The following is a 27,364-nucleotide window of genomic DNA, read 5'->3' as shown; positions in this document are numbered from 1 at the left end:
TTCTTATGCCTTCTCTTTAAGCTCTGGTACGTCTTGTTATAAAAAACGAGAATAAGTTATGTTTATATAGCAGCCCATGCAGAGTAGAAATCTTCTGGATCAAAATTCCATGAGAAACAGGATTTTAATTCCCGACCTGGCGCGGCCGCGCGCTTGACCAACGCGAGTGCGCTGACATTCTGCCATCTTGGCATGGCCGTGCGCTATCACAATGCGGGCGCGCCGTCTCTCTGGAATAAATATTAACTCCTTCTTTTCTTGCTGGTTTGAGCTGGACTTTTCACGAGCTTTTATTCTCGACACCATCCTAACACCATATTAGCATCCAAACAATGCCAATTCACCTGTCTTACTGATAAATGCCTCAAATGCAAAAACACTACAAAAACATGTTAAAAAAACTAACAACTCGAGTACAAAACATCAATTCAAAGCTTTACGGAGCGTTATAAAGTGTCATAAATGCCACTCAACGTACCCCCAAACTTGAATCAATGCTTGCCCTCAAGTATAAACAGACTCAAAGAACAAGAAATAAAAATGCATGAATGCAAACTATATGAATGCAACAATCCCCATAGAATAACTAAACCAATTAACAATCAACATTTCAGCAAATGCAGTTATTCGCACAAAGATCAATCAAGCCCCACAAACAAACTTACAAGCCAGAAACGTGCATGTGTGCAAATGCTTACATATATACTATCACAACCAGATCAATAATCATGACTCACTATTAATCAAAGAAATCACAAGGTTATAAATAGAATAAAAGCTAGACTCAAAATAACTTATAACACTTCAATTCATATATCGGAATTTACATGGATTCATGCTTTTATTCACAACACAAAAACAACACAAATATGCTTATTTGATCGTGTAATGAGTGAGGTCCATAAAAGACTTATACAATAATTCCATTGTAGCGAGCGTTAGGTTAGTGGATCCCAGACTATAAAAAGCCTTAGGTCACTAGGCACAAAGTCCCCTAAGAACTTAATAACTCGAGTATTAAATAGCTCACTCGTGATCAATTATGCATAAACACATATATTTTTTTTTTCTTTTCCTCTTGTTTTTTTCTTTTTTTGTATTCACAAATTTCTTAATGAGTGTGTTTCGCTCCATCTCGTTCAACCCTAGACTACTCATATAAAATGAGCTGGCTACTAGCCATTTGACATTTAACCACAACAACTAGCAATGAAATCCAATTTTCTTCAATTTTTTAAATATCCATGTTATTTTATTATTAAGAGAATATCCTAAATTCTAAATATAAACAAGCAATTAAACCTCGACAAACAAATAAACCATGACCATGATCTAGCACTCAAGCAACCTATAAGACTTAGTGAAATACAATTGTCTCTAGCATGCAAATCAACTCGATAAGACTTAACATTACTAAATACGACATCACTACACTAGCATCAATATCACAACTCAATCAGAAAAATCATCTAAGGGATCATGTTATTATGCAAATGCATGAAACTATATGAACAAACTATCATAAAAACTATAAAAAAAACTACTACATGACAAACATGCAACTATATGAACTAAACTAGCATGAATATGCAAACTACATGCGACTCACACAAAATACATAAATCCTTAACTACTACCCCCAAACTTAAAATTTTCACTGTCCTCAGTGAAGGTAATAACAAGGAATCAGGCATACCTAATCCGAACCAGGATTATCACCCTCAAGGGATGGAGTGTTAGGAGTGTCTGGAGGCGGATATACGGAGTCGTTTCCAAAAACTGGCCACTGGATTTCAACTCATGTGGCTCTGAAAGCAGTCCCCAATGCCTGGGTGAGGTCATGTGCAAACCTGCTATGGATTTCATAAATCGCATTCATCCTCCTAGTTAGATGCCTATGCTGCGTCATACTCAAACCAGCAATGCCATGTGCTTCCTCCTCCTGTTGCTGCTGTTGTGATCCCGAAGGACCAACCTCCTCTCCCAACTAAGCTCACCATGCTGCTCGATGAGCCTGTGAAGTCCCACCAGCATAAGTCTAATCCCCTGGCCTTCCACCTGGCAGATGGTCATAAGAATAACCAAGCCCCTTAGGATTAGACTTCCCACCATACCACTTTGTCATGTTCAACAATGTCGAACTATCAATCGGAGCACTAGGGATCTACATCTACTCATGTGCGAGCCAACGAACGCCAACCGCCACGCACAACTTTGTCACAATGGACGCATAGGGTATCGAACTCGTAGTACTCCCTCGCAAGAAACTCAAAATACCCTGATGGATCACCATCCCAAGATCCACATAATCCCCCTACAGAATATCCTACAACAACCGTGCACGCTCCAGAGTAATCTTATGCACATGAGAAGATGGCATGATATTAGCACAAATAATAAAATTCCATGCATGTGCAAACCTGTTCATGCACGAGGCAGGCAACGTGGTATACTCGTTCGTGCCCTTCTGGAACTTCCAATGCATCTCAGGCACGCACAGGGTAGCAACAATCAAATCCAAGTTAAATTCCTCTTGAGTCTTCTCGTTCCAGTTCTCCTACTCCTCCTTCTTCTCGGGCTGCTCAATCACCCTACTAATCGCCTCAGCACTGTAGTCCACCGTCATCCCCCTCACCAAAGTGAAACCGTTCTTATCTGCCTTAGCATTAGCATTAAACTCATGCACCACACTCATGGGCACAGCAGCGGGTGCCTCGCAGAAAATAACCCAGCCCATCTCTAAGATCATCTCCAACAACTTACCATCCTTCCCTGATGGCAGAAAACCATACTCCTTGGTTATAGGCTTCGAAAGTAGCCTCATATACTCCGTCTCATCCAGTTAAAAGTCTAGACCTCACACCACCTACGCTCGAAGAATCGGTGGTGCTGCTGCTTACTTAAGTTCGCTGTCTTTTTGGTGCCATTGAGATTGAGAGAGATTGAGATAATAGAAGTTTGTAAGAGAGATTGTGTGTTTGAGAGTTTTGAGAAGTGATGGAGAAGTTTGTGTATAAGTGTGAGTACATATAGGAGATTGGGAGAGAATTAGTTATGGAAAAGGAGTGGGAATTGACTATAGAAATAATGGGTTTGATTTGGAGAGGGAAATTTGGGATGTGGAAGAATAAAATTTAGGTGGAAATTGATTTTGTATTAAAAGACCCGAATTTCTCTTCAAAAACTGACTTATTTTTTTTCTAAAATAGGGACTCAGCGTGGCCGCGCACCACCTCGGCGCGGGCGCGTCCAGTTTCTGGAATTTCAGCGCGGCCACGCGCCGAGTTGGCGAGGGCGTGCCCAGTTACTGGAAAAACAGCGCGGGCGCGCCATGCTGCTGAAGTTGGCACTGGATTGTTTTGTTTTTTCTGATTTTTTTTCCCTTTTCCTTCTGCTTCCTCTACCTACTAATGTAAAACAAACTTGGGTTGCCTCCCAATAAGTGCTTGGTTTACGTCGTTAGCTTGACATAGTATCTCGAGATCAAGTAGTCAATAAAATGGCACTAACCACCTCATGGTTTGCCGTATCCCCATAGTAGTGCTTCAACCTCTGACCATTTACCTTAAATGCTTGACCTAGATCATTCTCAAAAATCTCCACAGCTCCATGCGGAAACACAGTTTTGATTATGAAAGGCCTGGACTATCTCGACTTCAATTTTCCAGAAAAAAGACGGAGACGAGAGTTAAATAACAGAACTTGTTATCCCGGCACAAATGACTTGAGCACTAAACCCCTATCGTGTCACCTCTTGACTTTTTCCTTGTACATTTTGTTGTTTTCATAAGCTTGAAGTCGAAATTTGTCGAGTTCATTCAATTGAAGCATTCTCTTCTTACCAGCTGCATCCAAATCAAGGTTCAACTTCTTCAAAGCCCAATACGCTTTATGCTCGAGCTCTACAGGCAAATGACACCCCTTACCATAAACCAACTGAAACAGTGACATTCCTAACAGAGTCTTACATGTTGTTCTATTCGCCTAAACAACTTCATCTGTTAGTGTTTGTGCCTTAGAGACAATACTATGATGTTTTAGTTTAAGACATTAGGATTATTAATATTTATGTTCTATCGATTATTCTCTTTATAATTTATTAATTCTTAATTTACTGTGATATAAATGTTAGATTAATAAATGTCCTTGGAATTTGATATACAATTCTATATCTCTAAGTACGTGACTTAGAAATGAGATTATGAGAATAATATCAATATTCCTAAAGGTCCCTAGTTGAGTATTATTCTTAAGGGACAATAATAATGTATTAAGACTAGTGTGCTTGTTGACTGATGATCACATCTCATTGATCATAGGTATAGTAATACTAAAGTCAAAAACACAGGCAGATGTATATGTACATGGTGCTGGACAGACCCAATGTGAGATTCTACATGTCTGTTATGTCATAAGTAATTCTCACAGTGATAATGATGTAATGGTCCTTAGACCTGAAGTCATTATATTTCTATACGAGAATTAATATACATTGATTCCATTAAAAGTTATCTTTGACCGGGTAATGATAAAAGTGGACATTGGGTATATTATAAATCGTATGAGAAATATGAATGATTTAGATGGGATTTAACCCTCCTATTTTAGGAGTGATATTATTGGCCTCTTGTGTGAGCTAGACTACTAAATGCGTGGCCACGCTCAAATGTTGATTTGATATGATAGTCTACTCATTAATCAAGAAAACCTGGATTAAATTATGATAAGGATGACACATTACATGCCTCTAGTTTAATCTATAATATTTGGTTAAAGGGATTATATTATATTGTACATTATTCATAAAAGGTTTAATCGATCACCGATTCAATAATTATTACTTGGGTAACAATGATGTATTACTAGATGCTGCTCATTGTTTACGATTTTAAATTAGATTTAAAATCCGTTGCCAACGTAATAATAACCTATAGGGTCACACATTAAGAATGCTTGAAGGATTATTTAATTTAAATTGGATTTAAATTATATTAAAGTAATTCGAATTATTTATAATATTAAGTATGACTTAATTAATTAGATATATATTGATATTCGAATTTACTAATATTAGTTATGAAATTTATTTGTTAAATAATTAAGTGAGACTTAATTATAAAACAAATAGGAATTTCGAATTAATAATATCTCTTGTGTGGCTGATTTTTGTGGGCAAACAAGACTTTTACTAAAACCTTGGCCACCAAGGGAGAAGATGGAGCGAGCAAGAAGAAACGAGTTTGTGCTAATACACATTCAATCCTTGAGTTCAAGCATTCGTGTGGATACCGATAGAGCGTAGATAGCATTCGTGTGGATACCGATAGAGCGTAGATCACGATAGCGGGATGCGTGGTGATTGAACAAGCTTTGGATCTCCATTAGTCAACCAATTGGTAAAGCTACTTAAGGTAAACAATCTGATTTATGAATTAAATATATGTTTTTCGCATGGATCCTGCGGTGGGTTTCGAAAATTCTTTTTTTTACGTTTTTAATTATTGTTTCCGGTGCGTTTATGTGCTCGAAACCCTTCAATGACATCAGAGCTACTTGCGAAAAGTGTTTAATTCGTTTATGTGTTTACTGGTTTTATGATGATAACATGTATATAATATTCCATGACTGCTATGTATGCGATTTTATATGTTTTATATGTTATTATGTTTATATATGCGTGTGTATATATATGTTTTGAATATATGATATTCATGAGAGTTGTATAATCATATGATGATTATATAATATGTATATATACTGATATATACATGTTTTGTGTTTGTTCTTATTATAAGAATCGTATTTGATACGATTCTGAATTGGATGCAGCAGATTTGTTGAAATCTCTGTCTGGTGTCCGATTTTGGCCACCCCTTACATAATATGTAAGGCGTTTGTCGCCGATTAAGCCCTGTAATCTGTGATTTAATGTTATCAGATTTAATTTTGAATTTACTGATTTTTTCAATATTTGGTTTTTATGATTATATTATGATGGCTATGATATGTTAAGATCAGATTATGTGTTTGAACATGTTCTTTTATGTTAATTGAGCATGGTGGATGGTTATGGCTTATGACCTTAGCTTAATGGTATTGGTTTTTCAAATACGTCTTGCATGTCGTTTAATCTTGTAATTATTAAATCTCGAATGTAACTCGAGCTCTTCTTGTAATTTTATTAGATTAGTTTTCATATTTAATTCTTGTAATGTACATAAAGACATGAAGATTTGAAGATCAAGGGTAATCCCACATGGAGGCCATCCAAGGAAGCAATACAAGAAAAAAGACATATAATAGTTAGCCTGTATTTATTTTCACCTTAGATTGACCTAGATCTTTGTCATTAGCTTGATAAAGATCACATAGGATGAGGCCATAACCAACCACGTTTATTTATTGCACTTTACATATATATGCGCATATAATGAATGTATGTGTAGAGTAGTTTATAAAGATGCATGCTTAATTAGATTAAAGATGTATGTATTAAATACGACACCCATGCCATGCTTGCTAAACAAGATAAAATCTATAACAATTCAAGATTTTAAATTGAACAAACGATTATGAGATTCTCGTGTTTATGAAACACGGAATAAAATACAAATTTTCTTTGTTTCTAACATGGGGCAATTTTGTCAAAAGCGAGTTCATTGAACTTGTAAGGTTGTGGGTTTTAAGCGAGACCGTTGTGACTCCCTCACTACATGGAAATCAAACCATTGACGAATATTGATTTGAAGTATTTTATTCAAAGAAAAATTGGGAATTTCTTTATGATGGTATCATGATCGTTTTAAAATTAACAAAACCCTAAAGTTAATATTAAGTTGATCGGATGCCTTCCAATGAGTCCAATGCGTTAACCCCTAGATCGACCAGGAGTGGGTTCGCCAAAGCGAAGTACTCCTATATATCGTGGGAGATGTGTTGAAGTATATTGATACTTTTGACTACTGGGTTTGACTTAACTAAGTTACCACAGTAGGATTGTGAACTTAGAGGCATAGAGTTTGGCGAGATTTATTAGATAAATATGAACAAATATTGTTCCACCAAGCTATCCAAGAGTTATATAGTTGATTTAATTGACAATTGTTATCTACCTAAATAATCATGTTTTAGGAGAAAAGCCAAAGCTGACCTAACGTATGGTGAAATATGGATCTTGGCTCACTAGAAAGGATATAGAAGATATTTTTTCCGAATTAATAGTTAGGGCTATTGATTTGATAAAAATAGTGGGAGATATATATATATATATATATGAATAATCACTTGAACATAATTTAATGATCATCTGTAGACTAAGTCATTTTATGCACTTTAATATTATAGATATCAAATGACAAATAACACAAATAACTTCTCTATGTAATAGTCCCTGAGAAGGACAAGCTGACATGAAATAATTTCCTCAATTGACACGGGAACTTGAGGATTGTCCTCAGGTTCAAGGATGTCACTCAAACCCCTCCCTTATTTCTTCTAGCTGAGAATGAAACATGTGCTGAACAAAATGCTTACCAGAAGCAAATTGATTATGCAACTGTTGTTTCATGTCTCATCCTTGTAATTATGAGTGCTGAGCTTTAGAAGCAACAAGAGCATAATGATGCTTATGATATGATTGAGCACCTTCAAAGGATGTTTGAATGATAGGCTCGTCAGAAAGATTTGACAATAATAAGGCACCATACTTTGCATTAATGGGAGAATAATATCTGGTTGGACCATATGTTCTAAAGATGATAGGTATATGTACCTTGATATTTTGGGTTTCAAGAATAGTCTAGAGACTCAGCTTGATTTGATTAAACAATCTTTGAATAACTTCTATTCTTTGTTTGTTAAGAACAAAAGGAATGAGATAGACTGAACACTCACTGAGTTGTTAAGCATGTTTAGAACTTCTGAAAATAACACGGTGAAGGCATGAATTACGTCCATATTAATGATGTACACATGGAATACAAATGGAAAGGGAAGTGGACAGGCAAGGTGAAGATTTGATCTTATTCGGTGTCAAACCAAAGTCCAATCCCAAAGGGCTTTTGAAGCCTGATAGTGGTGTTGCTAAAGGAGATGATTGTCATTTCTGTGAAAATAACTAGATGATTGGAAGTTAAATTGTTGAGCTTGTTTGGAAGATCTAAAGAAGAAGACTAGCAATGGTCAAGCTTCAGGTATCGGGTTAGAATTGGAGCAAAAGTTGTTGCTCTAGTTGAAGGAACTCGATACCTAATTTTGCCTATATAGGCGAGATTGAGAACTTGATAAGTTGTTATTACATGCCTACCTTTAGGGGATACATTAAATCAATTTCTTGTCAGGACAAGAAAGGTTTTTCATTTTAATTAAATAAACAATAGTTGTTTATTCTATTTTAATGATAAGGCCTATAATGTTGCACGATTAGTTAACAATTTATATGTTCTAAGATGACTCAAATCAAATATTACCTCTACCATTATCGTTAAGCCATATTAATGAGAAACACATTTCTGAGTTACATATAGATGGATACTTGGATAAGTTTGATTTGGAATCATACGAAAAATGCGAACTTTGTCTCATTGGCAAAATGAATAAAGCTTTACCTGATCAGGTGAAAGGGCCACCGAACGATTATGACTTATACATAATGATGTATGTGGTCGAATGTGTTTGATGGCAAGGGGTGGCTTATATTACTTCATAACATTTACTGATGATTTCAGTAGATATGGATATGTGGTTCTTATGAAGAACAAATCCGATTCTTTTGAAATGTTCAAAGAATATAAGGACGAAGTAAATAAACAAACAAGGGAAAAGTATAAAAGTTTTAAGATCAGATCATGGAGGAGTATACTTAAACCTCAATTTCAAGAGTTTCTTGAAGGAGTGTGATAGTGTATCATAACTTACTCCTTCTGGAACACCTCAATGGAATAGAGATTCTGAGAGGAGAAATCGTACCTTGTTGGACATAGTGTGATCGATGATGAGTCAAGCGGATCTTCAATTCAGTTTCTAGGGTTATGCTCTAGAAACGGCTGCATATACACTTAACCAAGTTCTGACTAAAGCGGTTCAAAATACTCCGTATGAGATATAGAGTGATAAATGTCAAAGCATGTCATTTATGAAAAATTGGGGACGTGAAGCGTTTGTAAAACGTTTAGCCTCTGAGAAGCTTGGAACAAAATTAGATAGATGCTATTTTGTGGGATACCCAAGTGAGACTAGGGTATAGTTTTTATAATCCTTCCGGGAACAAAGTGTTTGTTGCTCGGGCCGCTGTATTTCTTGAGGGAGAACTACTTTCTAAGAAAATCAGTGGGAGGATAATAAATATTGATGAAGATCGAGAACCACATGAAAACATTGAACCAGAGATGGAATAAGATTAGGATGTACATCAAAATGTTAAAAGTAATCCCATCCAAGAAACACAGGTTATTCGTAGATCTAGTAGGATTCACCATGAGCCCGGGAGAAATTATGAATTTCTTTTAACTCAAGATGGTGATGTGATGCTTATGAATAATGATAAGCCTTTCACCTACCAAGATGCTATGAACAGTTCAGACTCCGAGAGATAGCTAGAGGCCGTGAAATCCGAGATGGAATACATTTATCAAAATAAAGTATTGACTTTAGTTGATCCACTCGAAGGGGTAAAACCTATAGGGTGCAAGTGGGTTTTCAAGCAGAAAACTGATATGGATGGTAAAGTACAGACCTATAAGACGCGACTAGTGACAAAAAGTTTCAAAAAAATTCATGGTATAGACTATGATGAGACATTTTCACCGGTTACTATGGTCAAGTCCATCAGGATTTTGTTGGCAATAGTTGCTTACTTTGACTACGAGATTTGGCAAATGGATGTCAAAACTGCTTTCTTATATGGGAGCCTTGAAGAGGATGTATATATGATACAACCTGAGGGTTTTGTCAATCCAAAGTTTGCTGAGATAGTTTGTAATTGCTTCTATCGATTTATAGATTGAAGCAAGCCTCAAGGAGAATGAATATTCATTTTGATAAAACGGTCAAAGTGTTTGGCTTTATTCAAAATGAAGATGAACCATGTGTTTGCAAGAAGGTTAGTGAGAGCCATGTGACATTCCTAGTATTATATATAGATGACATATAACAAATAAGGAATGACATACCTTATCTACAGGCTGTTAAGACTTGGTTGAGAAATAGTATCTCGGTGAAAGACTTAGGCGATTCTACCTATATATTAGGGATCAAGATCTATAGAGATAGATTGAAAAGATTAATCGACCTAGTCGGAGTACATATATTGATAAAATATTGCATCATTTTAGGATGTAGGAGATAAAGAAATGATATGTTTCGATATCTCATGGGATAGTGATCTCAAAAGATAACTGCCCCCTGAATTATTAGATGATAAGGGCCGTTTGAGAAAGTTCCAGATGCGTCAGCAATTGGATCTATAATATGTACAATGATATATATTTATCCTGATGTTTCGTATGCTTTGAGCATGACGATCAGATACCAGTCTAATCCAGGTGAGGGTCACTTGATAGTTTTCAAGAATATTCTTAAGTACTTAAAGAGGACTTAAGATTTATTTTTGATGTATGGAGAAGATAGGGAACTGGTTGTGAAGTGTTACACTGATACTAGTTTCTGAACCTAATTTTTGGACAGACAAGGATGGATACGAGTTTATGTTTGTTTTGTGTTTTGTCTAAATATAATTGATGTTAGCTTGAATAGTTCACAGCAAGAACATTGATGATTCTATGGAAGCCGAATATATTGATATTTTTTGAAACAACCATGGAGACTGTTTAGGCATATCCTTGGGCAATATCGCCTTATTAATCAGATTAATGATTAAGGAGATATAAATGTAAAGTGTATAATAATGATAGTGTTGCAGACCCACTGACTAAGGCTTTGTTGCAGCAGAAGTACGATGGTCATACTAGTTCCATGAGTATTAGATACATGGGTGATTGGCTCTAGTGCAAGTGGGAGATTGTTAGTGTTTGTGCCCTAGAGGTAACACTATGATGTTTTAGTTTAAGACATTAGGATTATTAATGTTTATGTTCTATCGATTATTCTCTTTATAATTTATTAATTCTTAATTTACTGCGATATAAATGTTAGATTAATAAATGTCCTTGGAATATGATATGCAATTCTATATCTCTAAGTACGTGACTTAGAAATGAGATTATGTCAATATTCCTAAGGTCCCTAGTCGAGTATTATTCTTATGGGACAATAATAATGCATTAAGACTGGTGTGTTTGTTGATTGATGATCACATCTCTTTGATCATAGGTATAGTGATACTAAAGTCAAAAACACAGGCAGATGTATATGTACATGGTGCTGGACAGACCCAATGTGAGATTCTACATGTCTGTTGTGTCATAAGTAATTCTCACAGTGATAATGATGTAATGCTCCTTAGTCCTAAAGTCATTATATTTCTATACGAGAATTAATATACATTGATTCCATTAAAAGTTATCCTTGACCGGGTAATGATAAAAGTGGACATTGGGTATATTATGAATCATATGAGAAATATGAATGATCTAGTGGGGATTTAACCCTCCTATTTTAGGAGTGAGATTATTAGCCTCTTGTGTGAGCTAGACTACGAAATGCATGGCCATGCTCAAATGTTGATTTGATATGATAGTCTACTCATTGATCAAGGAAACCTGGATTAAACTATGATGAGGATGACATATTACATGTCTCTAGTTTAATCTATAATATTTGGTTAAAGATATTATATTACATTGTATATTATTCACAAAAGGTTTAATCGATCACCGATTCAATTATTATTACTTGGGTAACAATGATTTATTACTAGATGCCGCTCATTATTAATGATTTTAAATTAGATTTAAAATTCGTTGCCAACGTAATAATAACCTATAGGGTCACACACTAAGAATGCTTGAAGGATTATTTAATTTAAATTGGATTTAAATTATATTAAAGTCATTTGAATTATTTATAATATTAAGTATGACTTAATTAATTAGATATATATTGATATTCGAATTTACTAATATTAATTATGAAATTTATTTGTTAAATAATTAAGTGAGACTTAATTATAATACAAATAGAAATTTTGAATTAATAATAACTCCTAATTAATTAAGAGTTATAATTCGTTTTTCTACTCTCTATATAATATCTCTTATGTGGCTGATTTTTGTGGGCAAGCAAGAATTTTACTAAAACCCTAGCCACCAAGGGAGAAGATGGAGAGAACAAGAAGAAACGAGTTTGTGCTAGTACACATTCAATCCTAGAGTTCAAGCATTTGTGTGGATACCGATAGAGCGTAGATCGTGAGAGCGGGATGCGTGGTGATTGAACAAGCTTTGGATCTCCATTAATCAACCAATTGGTAAAGCTTCTTATGGTAAACAATCTGATCTATGAATTAAATATATGTTTTTCGCATGGATCCTGCGATGGGTTTCGAAAATTCTAATTTTTTATATTTTTAATTACTGTTTCCGTTGCGTTTATGTGCTCGAAACCCATCATCATCAAGCTTCAAAGACCAATCCTTCCTTGATGGACATATAACTTTCTCTAAGATACGCTTGATCTCCAGTGTTAGACACCTCAACTTGACCTTTAGTCTGAGGATGGTAGGCTGTTGTAATGCGATGATTCGCATTATACCTTTGCATCATGGCAGTAAATTTGTGATTGTAAAAATGCGATCCCTCATCACTAATATGACTCTTGGAGTCCCAAATCTTGTGAATATCTTCTTATGAAGAAAATTAAGCGCTACTTTCACATTATTTGTCGGTAAAGCCTTGACTTCCACCCATTTTGACACATAATCGACCGCCAACAAGATATATTAATTAGTGCAAGATGAGACAAACGACCCCATGAAGTCGATTCCCCACACATTGAAGACTTCAACCTCGAGAAGCACATTAAGAGGCATCTCATCCCTCTTGGACATATTACCCACACGCTGGCATCGATTACACTTCATAACAAAGTGATGCGCATCTTTAAACAATGTAGACCAGAAGAATCCCGCTTGAAGGACACGAGATGCTGTCTTTTCTCCACCATAGTGGCCTCCATAAACAGTTGAATGACAGTCTCGCAAGATTCCCCCTGTTTCGCTGTACGGAATACATCTCCTAATGATTTGGTCAGCTCCTTGCCTAAACAGATATGGTTCATCCCACATGTACCACTTCAGCTCATGAAGAAACTTCTTCCTTTGAGCATACGATAAGTCCGGAGGCATGATATTACTTATAAGGTAGTTCACTATGTCTGCGAACCATGGTTCTTCCTCTTACACTCCAAACAGCTGCTCATCAGTAAAAGACTCATTTATCAATGTCTTATCCAGTGAAGTTGGACTTGGATCTTCCAAACGAGAGAGATGATCAACGACTTGATTCTTAGTACCTTTTTTTCCTTGATCTGCAATTCAAATTCCTGAAGCAAAAGAACCCATATAATCAATCTAGGCTTCGAGTCCTTCTTCGAGATGAGATATCGAATTGCAGCGTGATCAGTGAAAACTGATACCTTCGTCCCAAGTAGATAAGATCGAAACTTCTCATAACCGTAGACAATAGCCAGAAGTTCTTTCTCAATAGTATAATTCAGTTGAGCACCATTGAGGGTCTTACTAGCATAGTAGACCACATGAAATATGTTATTCTTCCTCTGCCCAAGAACTACTCCAACTGCATAGTTATTTGCATCGCACATCATCTCAAAAGGTTCATTCCAATCAGGTGCAGTTATGACAGGTGCCGTGATTAAACTCTTCTTCAAGAACTCAAAAGCAGCTAGGCACTCGTAATCAAACTTGAATGAGACATCCTTCTCCAGAAGATTGCACAAAGATTTAGAAATTTTTGAGAAGTCCTTGATGAACCGCCTATAAAAGCCCGCATGACCAAGAAAGCTGTGAACTCCCTTAACAGAAATTGGTGGAGGAAGATTTTCGATGACCCCCACTTTGTCTTTGTCTACCTCAAGACCCTTACTAGAGACCTTGTGACCAAGAATAATGCCCTGTCACACCATAAAGTGACATTTCTCCCAGTTGAGAACCAAATTGGTCTTAACACACCTTTTAAGAATATCGCCAAGATTCTGCAAGCACTCATGAAACAAATTGCCACACACAGAGAAGTCGTCCATAAATACCTCCACATTCTTACTAATCATGTTAGAGAAGATAGCCATCATACATCTGTGAAATATGGCAGGTTCCCCATACAAACCAAAAGAAACTCTTTTAAAGGCGAAAGTACCAAATGGACAAGTGAAAGTAGTCTTTTCCTGATCTTCCAGAGCAATGCAAATTTGATTATATCCCGAATAGCCATCCAGAAGATAGTAATACTCATGCCCAACCAATCTGTCAAGCATCTGATCAATAAACGGTAGAGGGAAGTGATTCTTTCTCGTGGCCTTGTTCAGCTTCCTGTAATCCATGCAAACTCTCCACCCCGTGACTGTTCGAGTAGGAATGAGCTCATTCTTTTCATTAGCAACAACGGTAATACCACCTTTCTTTGGTACACACTGAACTGGACTCACCCAAGAACTGTCAGAAATGGGATAGATGATCCCTGCATCCAGCCACTTAAGAATTTCCTTCTTCACAACTTCTTTCATGATAGGATTTAACTTTCTTTGTTTCTCAACATTAGGCTTGCTACCTTCCTCTAGAAGAATTTTATGCATACAATAAGAAGGGCTGATTCCCTTGATATCTGCTATCGTCCATCCAATTATTGATTTGAACTCTCTCATAATTCTTAAGAGTTTTTCCTCATCACTACCTGAAAGGTCAGACACAATAATAACAGGAAAAGTAGATTCATCACCCAAAAAAGCATACCTTAAGTGTTCAGGTAATGGTTTAAGCTCAAGTGTAGGAGTTTCCTCAATAGATAGCTTGAGGTGCTTTGGAGATTTGTTCAGCTCCTCCATTCCAAGAGATTCAAAAGGCATTTCCATCTTCCTTTTCCAGGGAGAAGCATTCAGATATTTCAACTGCTTATCACATTCATAATCTTCATTATCTGAATTCCCCAACAAGGCCTTTTCTAAGGCATCAGACCTTAGCAATTGATCAAGTTCTGAAGTAACCACAGAATCGACCGACTCCATATTTAAGCACTCCTCATTTTCCGTAGGGAATTTCATGGTATTGAACACATTAAAAGTTACATCATGATCCAGCACTCGCATGGTGAGCTCACCCTTCTGCACATCGATCAAGGTTCGGCCCGTAGCCAAGAATGGTCTTCCGAAGATTATGGAAATCTTCTTATCCTCCTCGAAATCAAGAATTATAAAATCGGCAGGAAAGATGAGTTTTTCCACCTTGACCAAGACATCCTCCATAATGCCTCGCGGATATGTAATAGAATGATCGGCTAACTGCAAGGTCATATAAGTCGGCTTTGGATCAGGTAAGTCCAACTTCTTGAAGATTGAGAGAGGCATTAGATTGATGCTAGCTCTCAAGTTACATAAGAATTTGTCAAATGACACTTTTCCAATGCTGCAAGGAGTAGTGAAGCTTCCAGGATCTTTAAGCTTCGGAGGCAACTTATGTTGTAGCACAACACTACATTCCTCTGTAAGAGCAACAGTTTCTAAGTCATCAAGCTTCACTTTCCGAGAAAGAATACCTTTCATAAACTTCGCATAATTAGGCATCTGTTCAAGAGCTTCAGCAAAAGGTATGTTGATATGAAGTTTCTTGAACACCTCCAGAAACTTCTCAAACTGCTTATCCAGCTTTTTCTTCTGCAGCCTCTTAGGAAAGGGAGGTGGAGGATAGATATATTTCTCCCATGTATTACCATCAGGAGGAGTGTGTTCAACAGTAGTCTTTCTTGGGTCCACTTCAGCTTCCTTCTGCACTTTTTCCTCAGCTACAGCTTCTTCATCCGAAACTTGAGAGTGTTCGGGATTTACAGCCTTCTCAGACCTTAATGTAATTGCCTTTACCTGCTCCTTAGCTTCCTTCTTTCCTGAAACTTCTGTGTCACTAGGGAGTGTACCAGGTCGATGATTTAACAAGGCATTGGCAATTTGTCCAATTTGATTTTCCAAGGTCTTGATAGAAACCGCTTGGCTCTTGCACATGAGCCTTAACTCCTCCAGTTCAGATTTTTCATTAGACTGTTACAGCTGGAGTTGTTGCCTTGGTGCATATTGCAGTTGCTGAAAACCAGGGGGTTGTATTGCTTTGCTGGATACTGCTAATAAGGTGGCTGAACGGCATTCTGAGTGTTGCTCCAGATAAAGTTAGGATGATTGCGGTTGTTAGGATGATAGATGGCTGGTACAGGTTGCTGCGACCTCTGAAAGTTGCTCACGAACTGAGCTGATTCACTAAAAATGGCACACTGATCAGTCTCATAGGCACCAGCACAAAGCTCACTGACACTAGTGATCTGATTAACTCTATAATTAGACAGAGAATCCACCTTCATCGTCAAAGCCTTAAGTTGAGCAGCTATAGCAGTAGTTGCATCCAACTCCAAAACTTCTGCTACCTTGCCCTAAGTTAGTCTCTGAGTAGAATTTTGGTATTCATTAGTAGCCATCAGTTCAATTAATTCATAAGCTTCATCGTAGCTTTTAGTCCACAAGACTCCTCCTGATACTGCATCAAGCATGGGTCTAGAATTAACACCCAAACCATTATAGAAACAGTTAATGATCATCCAGTCAGGCATCCCATGATGAGGACATTTCCTAAGAATCTCCTTATATCGATCCTAAGCCTTGCACAAAGATTCTCTAGATTGCTGAGCAAATTGAGTAATTGCATATCTGATTGTAGCAGTCTTCGCCATAGGAAAGAATTTGGTTAAGAACTTCTGAGCAAGATCCTCCCATTTGGTGATAGACCCCTGGTGGTAAAGAATGTAACCAACACTTAGCTTTATCCCGCAGAGAGAATGGGAAAAGCCTCAACTTAATAGCATCTTCAGAAACTTCATTGATCTTGAAAGTGTAGCAGATCATGATGAAATCTCTGATGTTGGGGTTTTCTGTCGGAGAACCCCCAAACTAAATTGAGTTCTGTATCATCTGAATTGTGCTCGACTTGATCTCAAAGGTATTAGCCGAGATGGCTAGTCGAACAATGCTAGACTGAATATCATCGATCTTTGGTTGAGAGTAGTCCATCAAAGCCTTTGGATTCACTTCTGGTTCCCCCATTGCAATAAGAGCCTCTTCTTCTTTCTCAACTAAGATCTCTTCTTCAACTTTCTCTTTGACTACAACTTCTTCCTCAGCTTGATCCAGTGTCCACTTACGAGACTGAGAACGTGTATGCATACACGTTCGCTAGAGTACCTGAAACACGACAAGGAATTAAGTAAGTAACAACGCCCGAGTCACTGAACTTTAATGACCAATGATAACAAACACATAAAATTACCTACGAATCATGCATATCACATACATGAACCTATGCTAGCATGGAAAGTTCTAAACCCTTATATTCATTTTCGCTTCATTAAAGATTAACACACCGATATCCCCGGCAGTGGCGCCAAAAACTTGTTAGGGCTAAAACACGTGCTAATATTCACGTAGGTATACGCGATCGCAAGTAATATAGAATAAATTCTAGTTCTTTCCCACAGGAATATGTTTAGGTTAATTTCAATCAATGTATTTATGCGACATGAGTATTGTTATTATCCAATGCTAAGACGAATAACAAATTGAGGTTGTTTATACTACACTTAACTAAGAGATTATACTGAAGAACATAAACTAAGAGATTAAAGAGAGTTGAATAATATATGACACAAACATGGGATTTTAACTTCATTAAATACTTCATTCAATAACTTTTTAGTTCTTAACCTTAGCATGTAATGGTGATGACACTAATCTGATAACACAAAACTGATAAACGCCAACTTTTGTTGTACGAATACTATACTACTAGACATCCACAAAAGAGATAGAAGCTGAATAGACACCAATTATATTGAGACCCTATATGTCTATAGAATTTGACAACATAACGGTTTAATGCACAAGTTATCTCTCGTGAGTACATAGGGCAAGTAAGATGGTTAAAATTACCTACGAATCATGCATATCACATACATGAACCTATGCTAGAATGACAAGTTCTAAACCCTTAAATTCACTTTCACTTCATTAAAGATTAACACACTATCTTATAAGTCCGCGATGCTCATAAGATGAATAAGCACAACCAAAACTAGGTTATCATACAATCACCACACACTAAGGCATTGAAACGAGTTAACTAAAGAAATATATAAATAAATCCGTTAGAACCCCATGATAACGAATAGCTCATAATCAGACTCATCATCAATGTGGGTTCCGATGAAAGCACGGTATAATATATGTAGTCTTTATACTTAATAAAACCAAGTACGAAACAAGAGTAAAGGTTTACGAATAAGAAAACTAGCATCCAAAGTTATAACTTAAAACAAAGAATCACAAGTATAAACTACATCTTCTTCGCCTTGGTTGAATTGTGCTCTACGGTCTTTTTACGCCTTCTTCTTAAGCTCTGTTATGTCTTGTTATGAAAAATGAGCATAAGTTATGTTTATATAGCAGCCCATGCAGAGTAGAAGTCTTCTGGATCAAAATTCCATGAGAAACAAGATTTTAATTCCCGACCTGGCGCGACCGCGCTTGACTAGCATGGGCGCGCTGACATTCAGCCATCCTGGCGCGGGCGCGCGCTATCACAACGCGGGCGCGCCGTCTCTCTGGAAAAAATATTGACTTCTCCTTTTCTTGATGGTTTGAGCTAGAATTTTCATGAGCTTTTATTCTAGACACCATCCTAACACCATATTAGCATCCAAACAATGCCAATTCACCTGTATTACTGATAAATGTCTGAAATGCAAAAACACTATAAAAACACGTTAAAAACACTAACAACTTGAGTACAAAACATCAATTCAAAGCTTTACGGAGCGTTATAAAGTGTCATAAATGCCACTCGACATAGCAACTTTGCGGTTGAAGCTGTTCTCGATCAGAGAAAGTAGAATATTTTCCATGTGGTTTACTACGCTAGTAAAACCCTTAATGATACTCGGCTGAATTACACTGCTACGGAGAAGGAGCTTTTGGGAGTTGTTTACGGGTTCAAAATATTCAGATCTTACTTGCTTGGGACAAAAGTGACGGTTTACACTGATCATGCAACTATTAATTATTTGGTCTCGAAAAAAGAATTAAAACTGCGATTGATTCGATGGATTCTCTTGCTTCGGGAATTCAAATTGGAAATCAAAGACAAGTAAGGTACGGAAAACCAGGTAGCGGATCATCTATCACATTTGGAAGATCACGGTAAAGCTTCACAAGATAACACGTTAATCAATGAATCTTTTTCCGATGAGCAAATTTTTGGGGTGCAAGAAGAAGAACCATGGTTTGCAGATATTGTGAACTATTTTGTGAGTAATGTTATTTCCTCGGAATTTTTTTATGCTCAAAGGAAGAAGTTTTTACATAAAGTGAAGTGGTATCGATGGGATGAGCCGTTCTTGTTCAGATTGGAGGTAGATTAGATAATCAGGAGGTGCATTCCGTATAGTGAAACGGAGGGTATTTTGCGATATTGTCATGCCACTGCAGATGGCGGTCATTATGGTGGAGAGAAGACCGCTGCCCATATCCTTCAGGCGGGATTTTTTTGGCCAACCTTGTTTAAATATGCTCATCAGTTTGTGTTGAGATCTGATCGTTGTCAACGGGTTGGGAATATATCCAAGAGGGACGAGATGCCTCTTAACGTGCTTCTTGAAGTTGATATTTTTGATGTGTGGGGAATAGACTTCATGGGACCACTTATATAATCGTGCAATAATCGATATATTCTTCTGGAAGTAGATTATGTGTCTAAATGGGTCGAGGTTAAGGCTTTGCCAACCAACGATGCTAAGGTGGTGATAAATTTTCTTCATAAGAACATATTCACACATTTCGGTACTCCATGAGTAATAATCAGTGACAAGGGAGCGCATTTCTGCAATCGCAAATTTACTACATTAATGGAAAGGTATCATGTGAATCATCATATTGCCACAATTATCATCCTCAGACTAATGGGCAGGCTGAAGTGTCTAATCAAGAAATCAAGCGAATCTTGGAGAAGGTGGTGAGTCCATCAAGGAAGGATTAGTCATTGAAGCTAGATGAAGCTGTTTGGGCCTACAAAACAGCATACAAGAAACCTTTAGGTATGTCTTCTTTCCAGTTGGTGTATTGTAAGGCATGTCATCTACCTGTTGAGTTAGAACATAAAGCATACTGGGCTTTGAAGAAACTAAATCTTGACATGTCGGCTGCTGGAGAAAGGAGAATGGTCTAAATTAATGAGCTCAATGAGTTTCGTCTACAGGTTTACGAGAACAACAAGTTATACAAGGAGAAGGTTAAGAGATGGCATGATAGGAGGTTGGTGCACAAGTCATTTGTGCCTGGTCAGCAAGTCCTACTTTTCAATTCTCGACTCAGACTTTTTCCAGGAAAGCTTAATTTAAGGTAATCTGGGCCATTCATAGTCAAAACTGTGTTTCCGCATGATGCAGTGGTTGATAAGCTTCTGGACCAAGCATTTAAGGTTAATGGTCAGAGGTTGAAGCATTACTTTGGTGATACGGTGAACCGTGAATCGGTGATCGCTGTTCTTGCCATGACTTAAATGTAGAAGCTTCACGTCAAGCTAAGGATGGAAAACAAGCACTTCGTGGGAGGCAACCCACGTGTTTTTGGAGTATTGTCGCTTATATAAAAAAAGTGAAAAAAAAATTTTGGCAGATGTTTAGCGCGCCCGCGCTCTCTTCCATCACGCCCGCGCATGCTTGCTGTTCAGAAAAAAAATAAAAAAACAAACAAAAAAACAAAACATTTGCTACACAGGTTTACCCGAAATTTTACCCTAACCCTACCCAATATTTTACAACAACCTCCCTTCATAGCTCTACTACATATACACATTCTTATATATATACCCATCATTATATACACCCAAACCTTTGCTCTACATACACTCTTTGCATCCAATTCACAACCATATGCTTGATTATGGAACCTAAGAGAGGAAGATTTACTGGTAGTAGTAGCATTCATCCCTCTTCTACAGAGGGCTCTAGTATGGGTGGTGGTGATAACAAATTCACTTCACCGGAGGCACAAGCAGAATTTGCTCGATTGATATCTAAATCGGTGGAAAAGGAGAGGGGATTCTTCTCTACGGCTCTGGATAAGAAGTTAGTGGAGATGATTGCAGATATAGGTTGGGAGAGCTTTTGTGAAGCACCATCCGCGGTTCCATTAAGCATTGTGCGGGAGTTCTATGCCAATGTTAAGATTGAGAAGAATGGATTTTTTGTGGTTCGGGGTTTAACTGTCGATTACCGGCCTGCTGCTATTTGTCGGGTTCTGCATCAACCTACAAAACCTAGGGGTGTTGAAGATTGGGCGCGCAAGACCCGGGCTGATTTGGATTTGGATTATTTATTAGAGGAGCTACGTGTTCCAGGTACGGCATGGAAATTCAAGGCAGGAACAACTGAGCAGCTCACCTTCCCGGGTTCTGCCATGAACAGGTATGCAAGGGCTTGGAATTTGTTTTTGTGTGCTAATATTCTGCCATTTTGCATTCACGTGAGGTCACTGTGGACCGAGCCATACTCTTGTGGGGGATTCTAACTAAGGAGTACATTGATCTTGGTTATATCATTCATCAGAGCATGCTTTGATTTCTGTGAGGTGGGATGACAGGGGAGATTCCTCATGGCTCTATTGCTACTAAATTATGCACAGCTGTGGGTGTTAGGTGGTCTGAGGAGGAGCAGTTGCAGATGCCGAGTGCTCCTATTGATCAATCTACGATTTCTCGGATGGAGGAATGGCATGACGGTGTGCCCCATGATAAGGGATTGGGTTATATTTATGATGATGTAGAGGGTGGCCGGCCGAATCCTCCCGTGCCTACAGAGGGTCCCTCTCGCGTGCAGAAGGCAATTGATAGGTCTGGTTTTGGTGATGCATAATATAGACGGCTGACTCAGCGTATTAATGACATACATGACATCCACCACCATTTTTCGGAGAACTTGACACAGGCTCTAGGTAGTGCTTTTCGAGCAACTGGTGTAGAGGTTGATTGGCCAGCTTTTGGAGTGAGCACAGTGTATCCGCCGCCTGATTCTCCACCCGAAGAGGGTGATCTTGCCGACAGTTAGGTATGCTCTTGTTATCCTTATTGTTGCCTTTAATGAGGTCATTGAATATTTTGTAATCCTCATATACATTTGATTTGTTCACTTTCCATGAATTCTTGAATTGAACTTAAGAATGATTTTCGACTTGCAAGAGTCCAAATGATTTCACTTATCGGTAATGTTAAAACTGAATTTAGATAAACTTCTTGTATTCCAACACAAAGGTTTTCCAAATGAATTCCTTGAAGATTGGATAGAGATGTAGGAGACTAGTGGGACTAGTCCAGTCATATAAGAGACTAGCGGGGCTAGTCCATTATAAGGCTGAAATAATGCCATATGTACCTTAATGACCGGATGGAGGTAAGTACGGGCTGATCACCCGTATTAAATTTAAAAGAGAGATATTTCAATCAAGGGTTCTTTAATATTTTATAAAAAGGGTAATGTATATCTTTGATAAAGAAACTTGCTCAATTACTTGAAACAAAACAGAATGAGTAGTATTTGATTTAAAGTTATGAAACTTGCTCGAGAACCCTGTCATTTTACTTTGTTATTGATTCTCTGAGTTTGAATGATTGCTTCCTTTTAAAGTGAGAAACTTCTTGGGAATCCTGTTATTGATTTGTGATGAATGTCGGCTTTCTCCCAAAACTTTGAATTTTGGAAACCCGGAACCTTTTTCAATGCCTTTACCTAGCTGTTAAAAGAATATTGCCACCTAGTTCAATTTTATCCAGAAATAGAATGCCTCAGTTAATGTTGTTTATGTTAATATTTAGAACTGTGATAAGTGGATTTTATATCCATTTGGAACGCTTCATATCGGCTTAAGTTGATGACTTGAGTATGTGGTGTTTTTGATGCATTTTTGTTGAGTATTTGCAGAGCTATAACTAGATACATGAATGGACTTTTCTATGCTTCAATGGTGGAATGAGATCATAAAATGAAGGGAGAAAGCTTTCTATAGGAGAAGAGCGAGAAACAAAGGAAGCAAATTTTTTTTGCAGAGGGCAAACACGGCTGCCCTCTACCTTGGCGCGCCCGCACTCTGTCCTGGCGCGCCCGTGCTAGGTCATGAAATAAAAATCCTATTTCAATTCTATTTGGGAGTTTTTGTGCGTTCAAGTAGATCTGGATGTATAAAACCAAAAGATATCAATCAGAAGGATATATAACTCAGGGGACACCAAAAGTGGAGAGCACAAGATGGCTAAGAAGAAGAAGATCTAGTTCTACATCTTACTTTTGTATTCTTCTAATTAGGCGATACTTTGAATGCTTGTTTCGGATTTGTTTTCTAAACCTTAATACTTTAATATTCTCTTATAGTATTCAGAACCTTTTTACTATCATGTTTTCATTGGAACCCATGATGACAAACCGTTCGATTATGAACTAATCATTATCATGGGATTCTAAAGTATTTATTTATGGAGTTTAGTAGTTAATTGCCTTATGTTTTCGGTGTGTGTTGAATTATTGATTTTCTCGTATGGTTGTGTTTAATCTTATTGGATGTGTAGCTAATATCTAAGTTGTATTGTTAATCTCTATTGAATGCGAAAGTGGATATAGAGGTTTAGAACTTGCCATGCTAGCATAGGTTTATGGATGTTTTAACATGCATGTTTCGTAGTGTAATTTTAACCATCTTACGCTACCCCATGTAATCTCAATGGATAACTTTCTCTTAAACCGTTATATTTTCAAATCTTATAGACATATAGGGTCTAAACATAATTGGTGTCTGCTCGCTTCTATCTAATTTGTGGATGCAGAGTGGTAGGGTATACGTATATTAAAAGACAGCGTGTACTAATTTCATGTTGTCTAATTAGTTATCATAACTGTCACGTACTATGATTAAAGGCATAAACTCTGAATAAAGTATTGTTAGGTCCCGAATTATCGTAGAAGGGGGGGTTGAATACGATAATCACTAAATTAAAAATTCCTTTGAATCTTTAGCGGATAAAATATTTAGTGCTCGGTTAGTGGTTTCTTGTTCTTGAGAGGAATAGTGTTTGGAACGATAAAAATGAGGAACACAAGATATTCGGGGAAATATATATTTATATATAAATCCTCGGGGGTGTTGCTACACTCCGGTAAATAAATTAACTGGCTACAATCTAAGAACAACAAAGTTCCTAGCTACTACAAAAATTTACAAATCAAATCCTATACAATAATCTAGCTTTTGTTTGTACTAGGATTTAATTATCGGGTAACGATTATAATGCCCCTATGAATATACAAAAGTTAAATCGGGCATTATAACGTTACTCCAGTGAGAAGTTAAACGGATATTCAAGGTGTCAGAGCTTCTCTATAAATCTCCGCTTCTTGTTTTATCAGTTCTCTTTTGTTGGAGAAGAAGATAAACAGAAAAACTGAGCTGATCTACTGCTTGTGTAGACTTATATCAATTTAATTGTGTGGCTGAAATTGAACCACACAAACAATTGATTGTACAATAAATTATGGCTGAGGTTTCTGTGGCAACCAAGGTAATACAAGCTCTGTGGCGACAAAGAGTGAATTTTGCCTTAAGAAAAATTCAACTCAATTTCTCTGTGGTGACTAGAGTTTATAGAGGGTAAATTTTGCCTTAGAAAAATTCACCCCACTTCTCTATGGTGACAAGAGGGGAGTAGAGAGAGTTTTTGCCTTAGAAAAAATTACTCCACTTCTCTATGGTGACAAGAGGGGAGCAGAGGGTGTTTTTGCCTTAGAAAATATTCACTCCACTTCTCTATGGCGACTAGAGGGGAGCAGAGGGAGTTTTTGCCTTAGAAGAAATTACTCCACTTCCCTATGGCGACAAGAGGCGGCAGAGGGAGTTTTTGCCTTAAAAAAATTACTCCTCTTCTCTATGGCGACAAGAGGGGAGCAGAGGGAGTTTTTGCCTTAGAAAAAATTACTTCACTTCTCTATGGCGACCAGAGGGGAACCTAGGGTGAATTTGTCTTTGAAAAAATTCAACCCATTCCTCTATGGCGACCAGAGGAATGAAAACTGCACTTGTGAAATTATTCTTGCTCTCATTTATTCCATGACTATCACACTAAGTCAAGATCAGTTCCTGTACTGAAATATTGAACTGTACATCCAGGATATTCCTTCTGAAGATCAATATACTGATCAGGATGACTCCTACTACAAGGTAGTGATTACCTTGACTTAGGATCTGTAGAGCATTACATTCCCTGAGCTGTCCCATCTTTAAGTCTTCTCTCTTGAGTCTTTGTCTGAATCATAATACCTGTGTTCCCTGATATGAATCCTCACTTAACAATCCTTCTAATGATAATACTCAGATTCCTTTCATGAAACGTTGATGCCTAGTGCAACTGGTCTGGTTCACAGACGACTAGCTCCGATTCATGTCTTCGTATTATAGCCTTGATTACATTGTTAAGCTTGCCTCAACTATATCTCTTCGAACACTGACTATCAATAAATGGATGTACTTTCACTGATATCCTTTCTATTACTTTAGACAATGTCTTCATTAACCTCTGTCTATACCCTGTCTTCAATTCTCCAGCCTATGCTTCGAACACTGTCTATCTTTAATCAATGCCAATACACTGAAATTTTTCGGTAGCACTTGTATACTGAATCTTCAACATTTCTGAAACCCTGAAAGTCTTTAACCTTTGTTCTTCACTGAGGCATGATCATATTAATAAACTTATTTCAGTGACCCGTAAACAGACTTTAGGCCTTCTTTTAATCTTCTGATTCTTTGTATTTGCCTTGTCTTCATTCTTCCTGATTTCTTGTGTAGACGTAGTATAATTAACCTGTCCTGTTCTAGTGTTGTTATAGTGTTGAGTTATCATGTAACTGTTCATACAGCTACACAGTCTCACCAACAATCTCCCCCTATTAGATTGTTAAACTTAACAAACAAATTAAATAGAGAGGATAACTCAACTAACAACTAGAAAAAGTAGTGTACCAGGACTTGTAAATAATGCTATTGGTTTTCTGGATCAAATACTGCATTTCCAGATTTCTTGAGTAAATGAAATGAAAGATGTTTATTCCTCTAGCACTGAACTGATCTTCAAGTAGTTCCGTCTTTATTTCCTTGGTTCTTCAAATCTCTGTCAGATAGTACGTCTCAGTCTTGAAGTAATCATCAGCAGCTTCTTTTGTATAACCACATTTCCTGTTGAGAAGCGCATATTTCTCTTGCTTCTTCCCCTATGAAAATCAACTGCTTAAGGAGATCACCTTCGTCTACCACCTCTCCCGTACAATAGGATTCGCGGATAAGAACAAATGGTACTCCCCTTTTGGAAAACATCTTTTCCCCTTATGAAGAATAGTGATGAACCAAACCACTTCTTCAGATCACTAGGAAATCACCTTGTGTTTACCATATCTCCCATATAATAGGATTCGTAGTTACAAACAACAATGGTGTGATGTAGTGTACATGTGCTTTACCTTTTTCCTCCTTCCTGCTATTTCCCCCCTTAGTTGAGCAATCCTCCAAACTATTATATAAGATTTTATCTCCCCCTTAGAGAAGGAATGTATGCTGTTGTTTGAAAGAGTTCTCATATGTTACTTGGTTGGAAAAGAAATAACAAGTCATAGTCTGATCAACCATGTCCTTCTAATGCTGTAAGTATGACTTCACTGTTGATCATCATGTTCACCAATCTTCCCAACTCCTTATGCCTCCCAACTGTGAGATCACCAATTGTTATCTCCCAACTTGTTAGGTCTGAAGTATTCTAATCGAATCTGTAAATGTTAGGTCCCTAAGAGTTAGGTTCCAATCATAAGCAGATTCGATACCCGAAGTATCAAGAACCATGTTTAGGGATAGGGAATGGGATATGGTTTTTGTCTTTCTTCCTCACTGTGAGTGTGTGATTCTGTTTCGTGTGCCTCACAAGTGTTTCACTCTTCTCTTCACTCATGTTTACACTCATTCTCACAAGTGCATCACCCCTCTAATAGCTCCAAAATCCAGTTGTACCTGCAAGGAAAATCACATTATCCATCCTTAAGGAGGTCATAGGTGGTGCAACGGGAGT

General features: G+C 37.4%; 1 non-coding gene across 1 annotated transcript; it reads left to right on the top strand.

Moving 5' to 3' along the window:
* The first annotated feature begins 16,773 nt into the window (after positions 1 to 16,773).
* LOC141694616 (small nucleolar RNA R71) lies at positions 16,774 to 16,880 on the top strand. The gene has a single exon (XR_012563904.1). It is a non-coding gene; the product is annotated as a small nucleolar RNA R71 (small nucleolar RNA).
* Positions 16,881 to 27,364: the final 10,484 nt, after the last annotated feature.

This window comes from Apium graveolens, chromosome 10, assembly GCF_009905375.1.
Source record: "Apium graveolens cultivar Ventura chromosome 10, ASM990537v1, whole genome shotgun sequence".
Classification (NCBI taxonomy): domain Eukaryota; kingdom Viridiplantae; phylum Streptophyta; class Magnoliopsida; order Apiales; family Apiaceae; genus Apium; species Apium graveolens.
Note: the sequence above shows the minus strand (reverse complement) of the source record. Positions and strands in the feature narration are given on the sequence as shown.